This window comes from Papio anubis, chromosome 13, assembly GCF_008728515.1.
Source record: "Papio anubis isolate 15944 chromosome 13, Panubis1.0, whole genome shotgun sequence".
Taxonomy (NCBI): domain Eukaryota; kingdom Metazoa; phylum Chordata; class Mammalia; order Primates; family Cercopithecidae; genus Papio; species Papio anubis.
In genome coordinates this window covers 6,254,476-6,271,126 of record NC_044988.1, presented here as the reverse complement: position 1 = coordinate 6,271,126, position 16,651 = coordinate 6,254,476, and the positions used below count along the sequence as shown (strand labels likewise).

General features: G+C 40.2%; 1 pseudogene; it reads left to right on the top strand.

Moving 5' to 3' along the window:
* Positions 1-219: 219 nt before the first annotated feature.
* On the top strand, positions 220-12,172 carry LOC100998357 (annotated as a pseudogene).
* The last annotated feature ends 4,479 nt before the right edge of the window (positions 12,173-16,651 follow it).

The following is a 16,651-nucleotide window of genomic DNA, read 5'->3' as shown; positions in this document are numbered from 1 at the left end:
TCGAACCGAGCCTTGGTCATCTGCAAAGCCCACGCACTTCCCAGGTGGCTGCCCTGCCCTTCTCGGGACCCAAGGGAGGCTCCAGACCTGTGCTAAGCAGTAGAATATCTGCCAGCCACATGAGGCTATTGAGACTAACTATAGGGTATTTAAAATTAAATTGAATCAAACGTTTAATCCTTTGATTGCACCAGCCCCAATTCAAGTGCTCAACGCCTTATGGCGGCCAGTGCTTCCCCCTGCACAGCATGTCCAGTAGACCCTTTCACAGCAGACGGCTGTCTTAGACATGACCGTTCGGTTACTCTCCACCTCTCAGCCCCTCGGCTTCCGCTGGAAAATCACCAGATGTCTCTGTGGAAAAACGACACCCAAAGCTGAGTTTCCAGGTCCTGGCTTACCTTCTGTCTGGGCTCTGTGACCCCAAGTCCTTGCTCTTTTGCTAGCTTTCTGGTTCCTTCCTACAGTTTTGTCCATGTTTTCTAGCTCTCGGTGGGAGCACTGGCCTGAAACAAGTCAGGTCACTTTCTCCAGCATTTCGTTTTCCCTGTGCATCTGTCCACAGGCCTTTCCTTTGCTCTAACCCACAGAGTCTTCTGTTGCCTGGTGGACAGTACACCTAACCATGCCTACAATTTAAAATGTGTTGTTTATAAACCTCTTCTAGTGATGGTCTCAATGGATGCTAGCCCCATGTCATGCATCCAGAAAACCCCATTATACCCAAATGCTACCAGCCTCATGGGCATCTACACACACATGACCCCACATGGACAGCCAAGGCCAGGTCCTCTCTTGGCACTCGCATATAATCTCCCCTCAGCCAACTCTTTCAGGGCTTCCCCAAAACGTGCCTTGCTTACCCATCCAGGGCATCAACCTCCATCCCCACTCAGCTTCACCTGCTCCCCGCTGCAGCTTTACTCGACCTATCAATCAATACACCCACAGTCCTGAAGACACTGAAGGACGCTCATCCATCACTGCCTATGGGACTCGCCGTGATGATACTATTATTATGCCTCTTGAGGCTGGCTGAGTTTCCGAATTCCAAGAAGCCAGCGCAAATGTGTATTCCAATGTAAGTACATTTATTTTTATTTATTTTATTTTATTTTTATGTATTACAAATAAGCATGGAATACAATGCGGGAAGAACAGTCTCCCAACTCTTTGCTGCAGCTCATGACCTGGTTCCCAAGTGCCGCTGCTTGTTCCCAGAGTATCCCAGGAAAACAGCCTCTCTCTTTTATTCTTCCTCCCTTCCTTCTTCCTTTCCTTCCTTCGTTCCTTCCTGTCTTTTCTTTCTCTCTCTCCCCCTCTCTCCTTCCTTCCTTCTTCTCTCTATCTTCTATCCTGTCTTTCTTTTTCTTTCTTTCTTTTTTTCTTGCTTGTTTGCTTGCTTGCTTGCTTTCAAGAGTCTCACTCTGTTACCCAGGCTGAAGTGCAATGGCATGATCACAGCTCACTACAGCCTCAACCTCATGGGCTCAAACAATTCTCCCACCACAGCCTCCCAAGTAGCTGGGATCACAGGTATGCACCACCATGCCCAGCTAACTTTTGTATTTTTTGTAGAGATGGAGTTTTACCATATTGCCCAAGCTGGTTGCAAACTCCTGGGCTCAAGCAATCTGTCAGCCTCAGCTTCCCAAAGTGCTGGGATTACAGGCCTGAGCCACCACACCTGGCCACAACTTTATTTTTTAAAGTATGTTTAGGGTCACAGCAAAATTCAGAGGCAGGCATAAGGTTTCCCATATACTTCCTACCTCCACACATGCATAACCTCCCTCATTATCAACATCCCCCACCAGAGGGATACCCTGGTTACAACTGATGAACTTATACCGACACATCATCGTCACCTGAAATTCACAGTTTACACTGGGGTTCACTCTTAGTGTTTTAAATCCTGAGTTTAAACAAATGTATAATGACACATATCCATCATTATAGTATCACACAGGGTATCCTCACTGCCTTAAAACTCCTCTGTGCTATTTATCTCCCTATCCCCAACCCCTTGCAACCAACCACAGATCTTGCAACCACTATAAGAATATCTTATAGTTAGAATCATACAATGTGCAGACTTTTTCAGATTAGTTCCTTTTATTTAGTAATGTGCATTTAAAGTTCCTCCATATTTTTTCACAGATTGCGAGCTCATTTCTTTGGATGTCTCATGGTTTATCTATCCGTTTACCTACTGAAGGACATCTTTGTTGCTTCTAAGTTTTGGCAGGTATGTACTAAACTGCTGTAAAGCTGCTATCTGTGTGCAGGTTTTTGTGTGTATGTGGATGAACATGTTTTCAACTCCTTTGGGTAAACAGTAAGGAGCATGATTGCTGGATCCTATGGTAGAAGGTTCTTAGTTTCGTAAGAAACCACCAAGTTGTCCTTCAAAGTGGCTGTACCATTCTGCATTCCCACCAGCAACGTTCCTGTTGTCCCATATCCTCACCAGCGTTTGGTGTTGTCAGTGTTACAGATTTGGTCATTCTAAAAGATGTGTAGTAGTGTCTCATTGCTGTTTTAATTTGCACTCTCTGGTGACATGCGATACACAGTGTTTTTTTCATACATTTTTTTCCCATCCATATATCTTCTTCGGTGTGTTTGTTAAGGTCTTTGGACCACTTTTTAATCAGCTTGTTTTCTTACTGCTGAGTTTTAAGAGTTCTTTGTGTGTGTATATATATTTGTTTCTTTCTTTTTCAAATTTTATATTAGATTCAGGGGGTACCTGTGAGGGTTCGTAACCTGGGTAGATTAGGTGATGCTGAGGTTTGGGGTATGAATGACCCATCACTCAGGTTCTAAGCATAGTACTCAACAGCTTTTCAAGAAGGTGTTTTCTCTATGCTCAGTAGGTAAGCCTAAAGAAATTGTGTTCAGCCTGGCCAATCACCCTTTCTCATTCAGAATGACTTTCTGTGCTTTACCCAGATGTATATACGAGGTCTGTCTTTTAGCCAGTTTCAAAGATGTTTATTTTACCTTTAATTCTGACAGCAATTGGTATATTGCAGTTCAATTCTGCCACTAACCACCTGGAGTTAGCACGAACCTCACGGGTGAAGAGCACAGTCAGTCCCGAGTGTATGTGTATGAATATTCACATAGACAGCCCCCTCCAGACAGCAGCCACAAGTTCAGCGTGTCCCAGGCCACTCACACTTTTGACCAACTGGCTAGTAATTCAAGGACTTCCACAATCCTGTCATGTTTGATCATTGGCTATAACAATGCATAGAACTCAAGAAAGTGCTACACTTTTGATTATAGCTTTACAATAAAGAGAACAGCTCAGGGCCACCCAGATGAAGAGACACAGAGGGAAGGCCTGGGAGGATCCCCAACACAGAGCTTCCTTGCGCTTCCTGTGAAAATAAGGTGCACCTCCCTCCCGGCAAACCCATGTGTTCATCAACCAAATCACTCCTGATGCTCAGTGTGTGGAGTTTTGACGGGTTCATTATGTAGGTATGATTGACCACCGAGTTGAACTCAGTCTCCAGCCTCCCCTCCCTTCTCTGGAGCTTGGGCTGGGTCAAAGTCCCAATCCTAGTATCTCATGGATCGTCTTTCTTGTGTCCAGCCCCCACTCCTGAAGCTGTCTAAGGGCTCACTGGGCGTCACCTCATTAGCATAAACTCAAGAGTGAGCCAAGAGGCTCATGAATAACAAAGACAGTTCCACCACTCAGAAAAATCCAAGGGCTTCAGAAGCCCTGTGCCAGGAACTCAGAACAAACACCAGACAAATCCCTTATTATAGAAAACCTTTATAGCTTGTTCACAGGTATATGATGAGACTCGTATTCACGAACGGAAGGATGTCAGAATCTTATTTTCCTATTCAATAATAAATCAAATACCGTCTACTCCTTTGTATGACTTCCTCAAAATCTGTCCAAGAGAACAATTTAAATTGCAAGATGGCAATGGATCAAATTTCTTCACTTGGAAAAGATAATATTGCTACTGCTACCTCTCCTACCATGATGACTAATGACAACCGCTGATCTTGCTTTTGGAGCCTATACTGTACACTACTTAAAAGGCAATGAGTTAGGTAAAGGCAGCAAATATAAGAGAATTAGGCTTCAGAAAATCGTTTTAAAAGTTTGCTTCTTGAAACTGATTTCCACCAAAAGCAAACAATTTATAAAGGCTATACATGTATGTTCAGCCCGAATCATGTGCACAGAGACATGAGAAAGGTTGGAAAGCCAGGTTTGCAAAACCCCTAGGGTCAGGCTTGAGTGAAAATGCAAGCCTCAGAGTCAAAACCAATTTACAATATAAGATGCAGTTGGTTGGCATAAAGAATGCAGTAAGGCTTAAAAAAAAAACTTAATTAAGAAAAGTTTGGGGGAAAAAAAAGAGAAATGTTGCCTGGAGCTTTCACTGAAATCAGAGACATCCTAAAAAGCCCATGGCCAGTTCTGGCCCCGCATAGCTGAAGGACCTGGCAAAACCCCAGCTTTCAGTAATAATTAACACTCATAAAGTTAAAATGAAGTTATCAAGGGGCCATTTTGGCCATGCTTAAAAGACTAAACACATCTGCCAAAACAATGACATTTCCAAACTCTTAATTTTTGCAACATGTATATATGTGTTCTCAGTTTTCAGTGTATGCATTACTGAGAGGAAAACAACCAGAGAGAAAGAAAAATGTTTTCTCATTAATCAAAAGGAGATTAGACTGCTGTTTCTGCATACTGTGCACAGCAAGATTCAGAGTTAAACATCGCCACTCAAAGAGTTGACGTTGAACAAAAAATAACAGTTGAACTTATTCCTGCTTTACACCAAAAAGTGTTATTAATTTTTAATTTCCTGGGCATACAGTATGCATCAGTATTTTCTGAATTAGATCCTGAGAGAGTGATTTTGACTATGGGACCAGTAGTAAAATATCAGCTCACATTCTACAGTTATCAACATCCAGACAAATAAGCTAATGTTAGGGAATGCCAGCAGAAACTAAAACAAAACACTCAAGAAACTGTGATTCTGAAACAGAATACAAAGTAACAATGTGTGAAATATTTGAAGAAATAAAAGGCAGAATTAGTAAAAACACGTATGAAAGGTCAATGAGACAGATTATTTTTGAAGTGTTTCTTTAAAAAAAAAAAAACTGTGTGTGTGTGTGTGTGTCCAAAGTCTTGCAAGTTTCATGAGAAAAAAGAGGTAGAATGGGAGCACGTTCAACTTTGTTCAGTGGATAAATGGATAAACTCTGGGTTAAGAGACAAAGTCAAAAGTTGACCTTGCCCAGATGTTTTGAATCCAGGGCTGCTGAGTTCATGAACAAGATAATGGGGTTCCATTACTAACTAAAAACCCTCCACGCAAAGGCCCAGGCCTTCCCCATGCCCTGGTTTTCCTCAGCCATCTCTCTTCTTGTATATTTCATATATTTTCTTAGGAGAAACCATGTACTTTGCAAGGATTCTAATACAGTACTTCTGAGTTGTAACTTTCTTTTATTTACTCAATAAATATCTAATGAGTGACTACTATCTGCCAGAACTTCTTAGCACTGGGATTCAACAGAATTTGTGCTCCTGGAATTATATCCTAGAAAAGAGGCAAAAATAAACAGAGGGAATGCAAAAACAATTACGATCATTTTAAATGGTGATAAATGCTTTGAAGGAAACAGGTAATCCAGAGTGACTGGTGATGAGGGTGGCTGCGTTAGGTGGAAGGAAACAGGTAATCCAGAGTGACTGGCGATGAGGGTGGCTGCGTTAGCTGGAATGGCGCTGAGAAACCAGGCTGGAGCATGGCTACTGCTGAGATCCTACTGACGAGGATCCCGGCATGCCAAGGCTGGCCAAAGAGAGAATGGATGCTTCAGGGAAACAGGCAGAATTTCAAACAGAGGGTCTATAACTGTGCGATGGGAATGGCTGTCTGTGGAAAGAATCTAGAAAATGTCCTTCTGGACCATGCGTGCAGCGGTAGGAAACAGAGTCCAAGAAACAGGCACGAACCAGATTCCGCAGGCCTGAGATGCCAAGATAAGGTGTTTGGGTTTTGTTCTCAGTGTGCTGAGAGGTGCATTTGAGAGTCTGCAACCAGGGAGGAATGTAATCTGATTTACGTCTTGTTAAAAAGTCCCTTTGGCTGTTGTGTATCCACAACCACATGTAGATACTTATGAGAGGTATCAAGGTCTTCTGACATTACAGGGCTTGAGGTACCCTGAAGGGCTCCCTCACTACAATATACATGGTAGGATCCCAGGAAAGCAAGGGAAATTTTCAAGGAGGAGTGAGGAGAAAGGTTGAGCTGAAACCTGAATAGAGCAGGTGTATAAAAACAAACTCTGAAGGCAAATTCTTAGAACTGCACTGCAAAGACGAAGTCAAACTTTGGACCCACTGCAGGACTGGATATCTGAACTCAAGCTCCTAAAGAAGCAGTGTGGTTGTAGTCTGGTAGTATCCTTAAGCTCCCAGCAGAAGCAACAAAAATGCTCTATATTGCAAAGTAACCTATTTTAATCCCAAGGATTTTCTCAGATTAAGTTAAAAAAAACATGAGCTCACAATCTATAGTTATCAACATCCAGACAAACAAGCTAGCATTAGGGAATACCAGCAGACACGAAAACACTCAAGAAACTGTAATTATAAAATAGTATATAAAGTAACAGTGTGTGAAATATTTGAAGAAATAAAAGGCAGATCTTAAAAATCATTATGGAGGCTGGGCGCAGTGGCTCATGCCTGTAATCCCAGCACTTTGGGAGGCCAAGGCGGTTGGATCACCTGAGGTCAGGAGGTTGAGACCAGCCTGGCCAACATGGTGAAACCTCGTCTCTACTAAAAATACAAATGTTAGCTGGGCGTGGTGGCACACACCTGTAATCCCAGCTATTTGGGAGACTGAGGCAGGAGAATCACTCAAACCTGGGAGGCAGAGGTTGCAGTGAGCCGAGATGCAGACACTGAGACACTGCACTCCAGCCTGAGTAACAGAGTGAGACTCCATCTCAAACACACACACAAAAAAAATTATGGAGTAAAATACTGTAAAAAATTACAAGACATATTTGAAAATGATCAAATGAAACATTAAGAAATAAAAATGTAATTATTATTAAAATTTTAATGATAAGCTAACTCATGGATTAAGTAGAGATTGAGAGAATTGGTGAACTGAAAGATGGGCTTAAAGAAATTGAACAAAGTCTAATACAGGGATAAGGAGACAGGAAATATAAAAGAGAATAAAGACACAGAGGATAGAATAAAATATTTAAGTTATATCTATCAATGTCCCAGAAGGAGAGACTAGAGAGACAAGAAAAGAGGTGATTTTTAGGAATTTCCAGAGTTAGTTGATTTCATGGGTGCACAGATGCAGGAAACATAACAAATACCCAACAAAATAAATAAAAAGCAATATATATACAGACAGATTTTGCAATATGGTTGTAGAATCCCAAGTCAAAGAGAAGATCTTGAAAGCAGGCAAAGAGAAAAATAGAGCAGCTACAAACAAGCAATCATTATCCTGACAGAGGCTTCTCAACAGTGAGCATGGAAACCAGAAGACAACGAAGTCACATCTGACGACAAAATTATTGCCAACTTAGAATTGTAAAGCTATCAAAAGTATCTTTCATAAAAAGTATCTTTCAAAAAGAAAGGCAGCATAAATACATGTTCGTTTGAATAAAAATGGAGTTACTTTTAGACATCTTCTGATCTAAAATATTCTAAAAGATGCCTTTCATTAAAGGAAATTCTAAAATATGTATGTGTTTCAGTAGGAAGTCCAGAAAAAGTATCTAGAATGAAAGCCTGGGATATTTAAAGGAATTATGACCAAAAGAACATTTGTAAATAAAAACAAATATTAGCAGTGTTAAACAAAAATGTCTCCTGTGGGATTTTAAAAAAAGAAAGAAGAGAGCTAGAGTACTAGACATCAATGGCATGTGAATAAGTGGGGAGGAGATGATAGGAGGATTTTTTTGTTTGTTCTGTTTTGTTTTGCTTTGTTTTGAGACAGAGCCTCGCTTTGGAGTGCAGTGCCACGATCTCAGCTCACTGCAACCTCCGCCTCTCAGGATCAAGGGATTCTTGTGCTTCACCCTCCGGAGTAGCTGGGATTACAGGCACGTGCCACCATGCCCGGCTAATTTTTGTATTTTTAGTAGACACAGGGTTTCACCATGTTGGCCAGGCTGGTCTCAACCTCCTGACCTCAAGTAATCCACCTGCCTCGGCCTCCCAAAGTGCTGGGATTACAGGCATGAGCCACTGTGCCTGGCCTATAGATAGTTTTATGCTCTAAGGTTCATGTACAAATAAAGAGATAATTAAGATATTTATCAACTTTAGATTCTGTTAAATCGTCACAGTGACATTTCAAAGGTAGTTGCTCAAAGAGGAAAATAGATCAATAACTTCCAAATTATTATACAGGGAAAGTATGGAATAAGACAAAATTAAAAATATACCAAACTCAACCTACTCCCCTTTCAAAGAAAGCAAGACAAAAGAAGGATAAAAGGAGCAAGAAAAAAATTAACAGTTAGATAATTGAAATAAATCTAAAAACATCAGTAATAACAATTACTATAAAGTGACTCACCTTGCTCTTCAAAAAAACCAGATCAAATATTTTTAAAAGTAATAAAATACTTTTACAAGCAACATACCTAAAACAAAAGAGTGGCTGGAAGATTGAAAGGAAAAGGTTGGAAAATATAAACCAGGCAAATAATCAATAAAAGGCTGGTTATCACATCAAATAGAAGAGTCAAGTCTTGAAGCATTATTAAAGATAGTAATGAAAAAAGAATAAAAGAATCAATTCACCAGAAAGCAAAATAATGTATAACTTATTTTCATCTAATGAAATAAGCTAAAAACATATAAAGCAAAACTTGATAGAACTATAGGAAGAAACAGCACGTCTGTAATTGCAGTGGGAAATGTTAATACAATTCTCTCAATTATCAATGCATGAAACAATCTAAACAACTGTAAAATGGTGAATATAAGCAGTTATTCAAATAGCTACTAACAAGTTTGAACTCATAAAAATATATAGAATCCAGCCAGGTACAGTGGCTCTCGCCTGTAATCCCAGCACTTTGGAAGGCGAAGGAGGGAGGATCGCTTGACCCCAGGAATTCGGGACCAGCCTCAGCATAGTGAAACCTGGTGTTACTAAAAAATACAAAAATTAGCTGGGCAAGGTGGCATGTATCTGTAGTCCCAGCTACTTAGGAAGCTGAGGTGGGAAAACAGATTGAGCCCAGGAGGTCAAGGCTGCAGTGAGCCGTGACTGTACCACTGCACTTCAGCCTGGGCAACAGAACGAGACCCTGTCTCAAAAAAATATACACACACACATACACATGTGGGTATATATGTGTATATATACACACACGTATACATGTGGGTATATATGTTGCATATATATACGTATATATATACATTGATGTGTGTAAATATGTGTGTACATATATACACATATAGAATCCTGTACATCTTAAAGAATGTACATTATTAGAATAAACAAAATTTGATAACCACATACTATAAAATAATGCTCCATAAATTTTTTTAAAATGTAGGGGGTTATAACCAAAATGTTTCTCTAAAATAAACCAGACTGGAAAAGAATAGAAAATATCAGAACACATCATACTGAAGAAGAAAAGTATCATTTCAAGAAAATTGCTTTAGATATAAACATCCTAATATATGTATATTTGTGTGCGATGAGTCTCAATATAAATGTATTTCTTATTAGTCACAGTCAAAAATGTTTCAAAACCACTACCTAAGAAACTTTTGTACATAGGCCTCTGGAGAAATGTACAAATATATTCACAGCAAGATTATTCATGTCGGAAACCAGCAAATTGTTCTCTCTTCCTGGGATGGAGCATGGACAGCACTGCAGAGCAGTAGGAATGAACCACAGATCTATGCCCAGCAACACAGACGAGCCATAAAACGAATGCTGAATTTGTAAAAAGCAAGAAAGCATATATGAACCTCAAAAACAAAGTTAAATAACATTTTTAAGTGATATACAACATATAAATATGTGTTTAAAATATTTAAGTATCAGGGAAATGATCACTTAATTTCAGGTTGGAGGAGAGCTATTGCTGGGGAAAAGGCAGGATAACAAGATGGGGAAAACACACAAGTGTGAGATGAAATCATATGAAACCGCCTCTATTCAAAAATTTTTTAATCTTAAAAAATGGCATTTCACATGGTTCAACCTGATAGCTCCAAGTGTACTGGTAACATCCTGTCACTTAAGATGAGTTGTGAGTTTACAAATACTAGGCTTATGATTATGACACCTAGCTTGAATTTGTTTATGTATTACATTACGTGTATAAAGCATTACAACATTTAAAAAAAAAAACCTTTCTTAGAAGAGTGCAACAAGGTCCCTGGGGTGAGAGAGGGTTGGACAAGGTTGGAAACCAGATAAAGGAGAGACGTTAAAGGGTGGAGGATTTATTATACTTAGTTGAAGGCAAACTCAGTTAGGCTCTCTGATATGCTGGTTACTGGAAGTGAGGGAAACGACAGCTATCTATGTCAATTTCCTCTGAGCTAAATGAAACAATACAAGATGATGCTTTGATTTGGGGAAGAGGAGTTAGGGTTTGATGTGAGTTTGTTTTACGGTATAAAATATACCACCATAGAACTGATAGATGTTCAGGACAGAAATTTTAGGAAATACAAAAAGTATAAAAAATAAAATAGGTTGCCACCCCCAACCCACTCAGGCTAACGGCAACAGCTAAGGTACTGAACACTGGTTTAAAAAAAAAAAAATACATGAGAAAAAAAAAGTCTATGAATTGTTCGGTAGTTCATGGAAAGCCCTCTTGTAGTCCAAGGACCATATTATAGCAGGAAATGCAGCTAGAAAGAATCGCCTGGAAGGAAAAGCTGCAATCACAAATAAAATCATCAGTTGTATAGTATTTTTCAGCCATTACAGGAAGCAGGTATCAAAACTGCTTTCAGCACAAAATGTGGGGATATGGCTTTCATTGTGCCCCAGTGTGAAATTATTCCAGTTAAAGGGGTTTGCAGAATGGCAACTGGTTGTTTTCTTAAAAGAAATCCTGGTGTCATCGACAGATGTGAGTTTTACTCACCTAACATGGAGATGTTTTCAAGGATGCTGCCAGTAATGAGAAATAGTGAATTGCTATGAAATTTTGCTATGCTGGACTTGGTAAAGGCCAAAGTGAAGTGGCTAGCATGAGTCATGCCGCACAGGTTATTTTTAAAATACTGGAGAAATCCTGGTTGCCACAGAACTGTGTACAAGTTGATACGAAGATTGAATTTGGTGTTGATGTAATCACCAGAGAAGTTGTTGTTGTTGACATTACCAATAGTGATACCCAGAGACTCTGGCCATCAAGAGATCAAAGCCAACAGAAAGAAAAACAGTCTTATTGTGACCTCAAAGAAGCAACTCTGGAAGGGCTCCAGATGGTAAAAAAAAAAACAAAAAACAAAAAAACAAAAAAACAAACAAAAAAAAACTTTGAGTGGGTTGCAGACATTGTAGAATTGCTTTGAAAATCAGAAAGTCAGTACAGGGGTGTAGTATGCATGGGCTCAATGTCTGATCTAGATCACCATGAAAAAATCAAGAGGGCCTGTGGAAATTTAGGGTTTGGATAACATCTGCCCATAAAGGACTAGATGAAACTCTGAGGATTAAAGCTGAGTCTGAAGGGATGGCATTCTTGCTGTATTTGTGGCAGTGGCAGGCAGAGGCCATGGCTGGGGACCGGTGATGCCTGGGAACACTGCATAGCCAGGTGGTTATCAGCTGTCCTCCCCTCACACCAGACAGGGAGCTCAGGATGTGTGAGCTTCCCTTGACAGGGGTCTCAGGGAGTGGATCATACTTTCTGCAGAAGACTCAGCTCAGTATCATGCCCAGATATTTGGATTAAGCCATCATTTGGTAGGGGGCAAACTGTGAACAAGCATATTGAACACATGGATTTCATTGAAGAGAAAATCAGAGTTGTAATTTATAAGAAAAACAATGCCATTGCATTTTTTAAGGAAAACACTTCAAATTTCTAATTTAGCTGCAGGAACAAAAGCAAGATAAAAAGATGATTTTATTTATTTATTTATTTATTGAAATGGAGTCTCGCTTTGTCACCCAGGCAGGAGTGCAGGGGCACCATCTCGGCTCACTACAACCTCCACCCACTGGGTTCAAGCAATTTTCCTGCCTCTGCCACCAGAGTAGCTGGGACTACAGGTGTATGCCACCATGCCTGGCTGATTTTTGTATTTTTAGTAGAGACAGGGTTCAAACTCCTGACCTCAAATGATCTGCTCACCTCAGCCTTCCAAAGTGCTAGGATTACAGGTGTGAGCCACCACACCCAGCCAAAAAGATTATTTTAAATCAGAGACACAAATTAAAGGTATTGGTAAAATAAAATAAAATAAAATAAAATACCAGAAACCAAAAATAAATCAAAAATCACTTATAATTTTACCATTCAGAAACTGTCTTTTAAAAGAAATTCCAATAGCAATGAGCACATCCAGCAACCCATCTTGGTTTCTAAATACCTTTCTCCACTAAAAAGAACCAGAGGCCGGGTTCAATGGCTCACGCCTGTAATCCCAGCACTTTGTGAGGCCAAGACGTGCGGATCACCTGAGGTCAGGAGTTCAACACCAGCCTGGCCAATATGGTGAAACCCTGTCTCTACAAAAATATAAAAATTAGCCTGGCATGATGGCGAGTGCCCATAATCCCAGCTACTCAGGAGGCTGAGACAGGAGAATCACTTGAACCTGGGAGGCGGAGGTTGCAGTGAGCTGAGATCGCACCACTGCACTCCAGACTGGACGACAGAGTGAGACTCCATCTCAAAAAAAGGAAAAAGAACCAGGGCTTTTGGGAGAAATAGTTGATTCTATGGCTAGGGCAGAAAAAGGAAGATGAAGCTGGAACAGTTAATTACAGAATGTAAGAAAATGCTCAAGAGTGATGGAGACTTGACAAAAGGGCATAATAAAGAGATTTGAAAAGGCTTCTGCCGGCTAAATCTGGAATAATTTGAATATCAAATAATGACAGTAAAGGATTACAAGCCTTTGAATAAAACGGGGAACCATGAGTTCATACAAATGTAAACACAAAAACAAATACAAGTAGAGAGAAAAGGAAGTTTTCCTTACAATATAACGTTAATAATAAATGTATAAGTGAAAATGCCAAACATCATGGTAACAATAAATTCAGCCAAGAAACATCAATAGGCGCTAAATCTGGTGGGTGAGTGCGTATAAGCTTGATGAGAAACTAGATAATCATACAATTTCCACATACGTTTCCACAATATACGACTTAGAACAAGAATACATGACTGTGAAGAAGCTGGATGAACTTAACCCAGTGACCCAACTTAACATCACCTGTAATGGGACAAGCTGACATCACAGGCCACCTCACAGAAGGCAGTGAGACCTCAGCAGTATTTCTGTAATTGCCTGCCAAAAATGCATCACCTCTGCCCATTATGAGGAATTATCAGACAAAAACAAACAAATGAGCATGCTACAAAATGTGTGACAAAAAGTTGGGGTGTTAACTACTCTAGAGTGAAGGAGATTAGAGAAACAACAACTAAATGCAAAGTGGCATCCTAGATTGGATGTTTTGGCTGTAAAGGACATTACTGGTGAAACACAAAGGGGGTCTGAGGATCGGATGGTAGCCATACATCAGTGTTAATGATTATACTGAGATAACACAGAAGAAGGCCCTTCAGTATTTATATCATTATAAATACTGAAGTACTGGGGGATGATGGGAATCCCAGCGACCACTTGCCCTCAAATCATTCAGTTAAAAAAAAAAAAAAAAAAAAGCTCTTTGTATAGTACTTGCAACTTTTCTGGATGCTTGGATTTCATAATAAAATTACTTTGAAAAAAATATATATCTACTTGAGATAGTGCCGTAAAGAACCAAGAACAGATAAATCTCTACTAACTTGTTATACAGCTTGGTGCCCTACCGTTTATGAGCCTTAACTTTAGACCTTGAAGCATATTTCAATCTCTAGGCCTTGGACGACCATGCAGGGGGTTGTGCAGCGATAAGGTCAACCTTAGTAGCTAAGAGAGAGAGAAAGGCAGATCATAGTAATCAAGTTAAGCAGTTTACACAAACCTATAATGTGAGTTGTCACTGTTGCCATTTTTCAGGTGCAAAAATTGAAACTCAGAAAGGTAAAGGAAGTTGGCCAAGATCACACCGTAAACATTCCAGCTGGAATTAGAGTAAAGACTCCAAAGTCTACGCGCTTGACAGCCCTTTAGCAGGGTTTATCTTTCTTGTGGTAAATTAAAAGCCAAAGCACTATTTAGGGGTAGTTGTCTGGTGAGGAAAGCCAGGGAGTATGCCCAGGATAAATATCATCACCCATTGCCCTGTTCTGCAGCAGCAATCGAGGGTCCACGCCCCTTGCTGCCAGCCAGTGCTTCCTGAAGACCCCAGGGAAGTCCTCAGTTGACAGAATCTTCCTTATCGCACTTTCCACCCTTCGCTTCTGATGTGGGCTCTTCCAAGGCCTTCCTTTGGCACAGCCAAAGCAATATTCAGTGACGGATCAACACAAAATGAATGTCCTCAGAATGCTCTGGGCCTCTCTGGGAACGTCATGTTAATTAGAAAATCTTTCATGACTTTTAATTTGTATTGGTCATTTAAGAAGGCATTGAATGAGCTGAGGATTCAGCAACATTGAATACTGACTCATAAGAACCTCATTTAATTTACTTTGTTGTTTACCAAGTCCAGGTATTGGAATGTGGATGATGAGAGTTTATCTTTGCAAATGCATACAAGAGTTTTTAAACTTACAGTTTAAAAGAGTGTCTGAGGATGTACTGCCCAGACCAAAAAATATATATATCAAATGCTGTAAGATCTAATATTTGTTTTCTCCAAAGAAAAAGAAATCACTGGGCCGGGCGCGGTGGCTCAAGCCTGTAATCCCAGCACTTTGGGAGGCCGAGACGGGCGGATCACGAGGTCAGGAGATCGAGACCATCCTGGCTAATACCGTGAAACCCCGTCTCTACTAAAAATACAAAAAACTAGCCGGGCGAGGTGGCGGGCGCCTGTAGTCCCAGCCACTTGGGAGGCTGAGGCAGGAGAATGGCATAAACCCGGGAGGCGGAGCTTGCAGTGAGCTGAGATCCGGCCACTGCACTCCAGCCCGGGCGACAGAGCGAGACTCCGTCTCAAAAAAAAAAAAAAAAAAAAAAAAAAAGAAAAAGCAATCACTGCTTTTGAAATGGACATTAGCTCTTTTTTAAAATATTCAGTGCTTATCACAAAGCAGATATGCAATAACAATTTATTGTATGGATAAATTAGTGTTGATATCAAGAGCTGAGAAAATTGCCATCATCACTCAAATGGTCATGCACTGGCTTGATCAAAAAGAAAGTTCTTTATAATTAAATTTAAAACACAGGATTTTCTTTAGGAAAGTTCCTAAATTAATCCTATGAGTGTCATTTTGCTAACCTTCTTCAACAGTGATATTTAATTTATTGATATTGAAAGCACTTTTCATTAACAAAGGTATTTTGAAGTTGAAAGTGTAAAACTTTCTTCAGGAAAAGAATACATAGAACATTTTAGATCAAATTATAGCTTTCAATGTTGTATTTCTATTTTCAAAATTTTAAATTGTCTTTTTTAGAAATGTTTGCGGGTACATAGGAGGTGTACATATTTATGGGGTACATGAGATGTTTTGACGCAGGCATGCAATGTGAAATAAGTACATCATGAAGAATGGGGTAGCCATCCCCTCAAGGGTGGATTTATCCATTGAGTTTGAAACAATCCAATTACAATCTTTATTTTAAAATGTACAGTTATTATTGACTATCGTCACCTTGTTGTGCTATTTGTGCTATCAAATAGTAGGTCTTATTCATTATTTCTAATTTTTTTTTTTTTTTGAGATGGAGTCTTGAGTGCCCAGTCTGGAGTGCAGTGGCACGATCTCAGCTCACTGCAAGCTCCGCCTCCTGGGTTCACACCATTCTCCTGCCTCAGCCTCCCAAGTAGCTGGGACTACAGGTGCCCGCTGCCACGCCCGGCTAATTTTTTGCATTTTTAGTAGAGATGGGGTTTCACCGTGTTAGCCAGGATGGTCTCGATCTCCTGACCTCGTGATCCGCCTGCCTCAGCCTCCCAAAGTGCTGGGATTACAGGCGTGAGCCACCGTGCCCAGCCTATTTCTATTTTTTAATACTCATCCCCACCTCCCTCTCAGCCCCTCACTACCCTCACTAGCCTCTGATAACTGTTTTTCTACTCTCTATGCCCATGGGTTCAGTCGTTTTGATTTTTAGATCCCACAAATAAATGAGGACATGTGATGTTTGTCTTCCTGTGCCTGTCCTATTTCACTTAACATAATGATCTCCAGTTCCATCCATGTTGTTACAAATGACTGGATCTCATTCTTTTTTACAGCTGAGTAGTACTCCATTGTGTATATGTACCACATTTTCTTTATCCACTCATCTGTTAATAGGCACTTA